General features: G+C 45.8%; 1 pseudogene; it reads left to right on the top strand.

The window, feature by feature from the left end:
• Nucleotides 1–2,753: 2,753 nt before the first annotated feature.
• Nucleotides 2,754–3,651, top strand: LOC124960773 (putative monooxygenase p33MONOX; annotated as a pseudogene).
• Nucleotides 3,652–3,948: the final 297 nt, after the last annotated feature.

Below are 3,948 nucleotides of genomic sequence, written 5' to 3'. Positions count from 1 at the left end.
ATGACCTGACCGTGACCGTGCGCAGACGGTCTCGGAGCAGGTATTAGCCCCAAGCAGGGTCACACTCCGGGGTTTTTATATGTTTCACACAGGGCATATCTTATCTACCACACACAGCTTAGTACTCTATCTAGTCCTACAGCTTAGGGTTGCCTAATTTGCATCATTAGTATCAGTGCACTCCTCTTAGTACTTTATCTAGTTTTACAGCTTAGGGTTGCCTAATTTGCATATCAGTGCACTCCTCTTAGTCTGAGCTTAGAGAGTTCTTGTTTTACATTTACAAAGCACTCCTCCTGGCCTGAGCTTCAGAGGGCTCTTATTTTACATTTATAAAGCTCTGTTTTACATTTATAAAGCTGTGTTTTACATTTATAAATCTTTGCTCCATTCAAAAGGAAACCAAACCCCTGAAAATATGAACTTTCAGACTTTTCCTCACTTCCTATTGGGAGTAGAATGTATCTGAAACTTGACAGGAGCTGCTTTTAATTCTCAAAAGACAGGTTTTAAAGATTGTCCAGAGTGTGTCCCTGAGGATCCTGAAGACTAGAGATTGTCACAGCAGTTCAACCCTGAGGCCGTTGTGTCATACCACTGAGATAGGTATTTGGGGTACAGAAAAGGAAAGACAAACACTCAGGAGCACTGAAAGGCAGGAAACACCCAGGAATCTTTGAAATGCAAAATAAGCGTTTGTGAGCAACCCAACCCATGGCTCAACCTGAGCCCTTAGTTCAGCCCTTGACCTTGACCGAGGCCCTTGACTGCAAAAAGTAGCATGAGGGCAAAACACAAGTCCTGGAAAACTGGTGCCAAATTGTAGAACTCTACTTCTTGTCCAGCCCCTACCAATGATCCCTCTATAGATATTAATGCCCCACACCAAGGTGTCTCCCTCTGGAAATGGCCCACATTCTCCCTAGGATGTGTTTCTCCTTTCCTAAATAAGTCTTTGTGTCTCTGACTGGTGTGTGCTGAAATCCTTTTCTGTCATGTATACCAATGACCCCATTAAGCCTGAGTTAAAGTCCTCCTTTCTGAGAACTCTTCAGGCCTCCAATGATACAACCTGGTGATGTTCCTCAGCCCCTAGGAGCACTGCAGGAAAGCAGAAACATGGCCTGTGGACAACTTACCTGGCAGGAATCCTTGCCTCCCTCAGTGGGGACGTCCGCACCTACCGCTCTCCATAGCACCCATGGAGAGTGGGACACGCGATACTCCCAGTGTGCTTCAGAGGGAAGGATAGGGATTTACAGCTTGTTGGACTTATCCCCACCTTAAAGGCAAGAAATCTCTGTTGTTAAAGTCAGAAAGGTCCAGAGGAAAAGCACAACATGTTTTCAGGAGATATTTGGTAGTATTATCCATACAGACAAATGGAAAGGGGATTTGAAATATGTGGTTTAAAAGGTATATGATCTTTCTGTGCAAGTTGTTAAAGAAGATTTTATTACCCAAAGCATTTGTAACAAGTGATGACTGTAAGAACAAGAAAAGGAGTCTAGGATATGACTTTGAGAAAACAAAGTCTGCTGGAAAACTAAGGCCAAGAATTAAATTATGACTGGTACTGTATCAGAGCCTGCCTCCATGACTCTGAGGCCTGACAGCATCAGATTCAGAAGATTGGAGGAGCTTTAGGCATGAAAGTAAAATCTATTTTTATTGTGTCTCTTTTTTACCTCCTGCTCACTCTTCAACTTTACCAATCAGACATGGAATCCTGGCCCGTTGAGGTTACCTAAAACCTCCCAATGGGCAAATCCAAAGGCCTCTTTCTTATTCTTAAATATCTAGACTTTGTCCCACACTTTACATTGTTGACATCCCTCTCCCCTGTCTAATCTCTGGATGTGACAGTAAATATACTATAGACTGTGTGACTGAAACAACAAATATTTATTCCTCCTATTCTGAAGCCTGGGAAGTTGAAGATCAAGGTGTTGGCAGAATCAGTGCCGGGAGAGGGCCTCTTCCTGGTTTGTAGAAGTCTGTCTGTGTTATCCTCACATGGAGAAGAGCAAAGCGTGAGGAAGCAAGCTTTTACTCACCTCTACTTTTAAGGACACTACTTCCATTCATGGGGCTCCACTGCTTACTATGATTTGAATAAGTGTCCCCCAAAGGCCCATGTGTTAAAGGATAGGTCACTGGCCCATGGTGCTACTGGGAGATACTTGAACCTTAAAAAGGTGGAGCATAAACTGCATGCAGTGGCATACACCTGTAATTGCAGTGGCTTGGGAGGCTGAGGCAGGAGGATTGCAAGCCTCAGCAAAAGTGAGGCGCTAGGCTTGCATCCATGTTGCTAAATAAAATACAAAATAGGGCTGGGGATATGACTCAGTGGTCGAGTGCCCCTGAGCTCAATCCCCAGTACCACCCCCACCCCAAAAAAGGTGGGGCCTAGAACTTGTGCTCTCTAGTTGATGGTGGGGACAGTCGGTGCTGCCACTGTTCTCACGATGGCTTGGCCTGGACTGCATCACAGCCTCTTGGAAGACATGGGTCCTCAGATCCTCTTTGGTGCCCAAGTTTGGGCTGCAGGCAACTTGGAGGCAGCAGGAGAACAGACTCTCTGAATGGAGTCTTCCTGGGAAGCTTTGCTGATTTACAATACCTGAACAGTGCTCCTTATTCACACTTGTCTGGAAGCAGAGTTGCAACATCATTTCACTGAGGTGGCAGGGACTCAGCTCCAAATTACATATAAAAAAAGCACCTGGATCCCAGTCTTTTAAATAACTTCAAGACAACCAGAAGTGCCTGTTCTTGGGTCTAGTGGGCCTCTAGGCAAGATGTCCTTGTCCATTGGGATATGCCACCAGGCATTCAATTATGATGATGCCCTTGAGGACCCTAAACCCGTAACTCCTTCTCCATCAAACATGGGAAGCATCCCCTGGGAGCCAGTGATTCCAGAGTGTGAGTATCAGCACCTTGCCAAGGAGGAGGAAGGAGAGGCCAGGGTATTCATCCCCCACCATGACTCTTTCAATGGTCACTTGACAGTATAGAAGATAAGTCTCCCTGGTGAAGGCTAAAGCCACCCATGTCACCATGAATTCTCTGATTACAAAACAGAGCCATGAGAGCATTCAGTATTTTGAGCAACAGGTAAGTCTGAGAGATACTGCTATACACCCGACAAGGAACTTACCACCAAGGAAACCAAGGACCTCCAAGTGTCAGACACTCCATAAACTAAAACTGCAGAGCAGAGAGATGACAAAAGAAGGGAAGCAGCCTGGGTCAGCCCAGTCCACCCCACGCAGCACCCCTTGTTCTTTCCCTAAGTAGAGGCCCAGGGGCTGGTTTACTTCTGGTTCCTCTACAGCTTTACCTTGGCAAATCCTAGCACCATGGAAGCAGGGATAAGGATGGAAACTTGTTAGATAAACGGAGCCCTTTTAGACCAAGACCCTTTCACGAGTCTAATTCTGGAGGTTTTGCTACCCAAGCCTATAAAGGAGTCCAGAAACCCTCTCCCAGAAGGCAGATCCATGCCCAGGTCACCCAAGTGACTGAAGGTCAGGCAACATATGAGCCGTCCAGAATGACTATGCAGTGATAGAAGGGAAGGAACAACGACCACGGACCCAGGATCTCAAACTGACTAGACTGTACTCACCCACTGGCTTCTAGAGTGTTTTCCATCCCAGGGACTGGGGATGGAGGGGTTTTGTTTGCTTGTTTGCTTGCTTGCTTTCCCTTGACCCCCTTTTATCTTGGCTCTGACATAGGAATGGTCTATTGAAAAACAATACTCTTAAACTGAGGCTAGAGCAGGAGATGTAATTGATTCTGAGAAACAGCAATGCGAGGCTTGTCCTTGTGTGGAAGAAACTGTTCTGCACTGTTGTAAAGTTAGATTCAGAAATCTCAACAGCAATGTTTGGGGGACTTCATTGCCTTTTTTTGTATCATTTACCCCAGACCAGG

The sequence above is a fragment of the Sciurus carolinensis genome, chromosome 11, assembly GCF_902686445.1.
Source record: "Sciurus carolinensis chromosome 11, mSciCar1.2, whole genome shotgun sequence".
Classification (NCBI taxonomy): domain Eukaryota; kingdom Metazoa; phylum Chordata; class Mammalia; order Rodentia; family Sciuridae; genus Sciurus; species Sciurus carolinensis.
The sequence above is the reverse complement of the archived record's forward strand: the minus strand, read 5'-3'. Positions and strand labels throughout refer to the sequence as shown.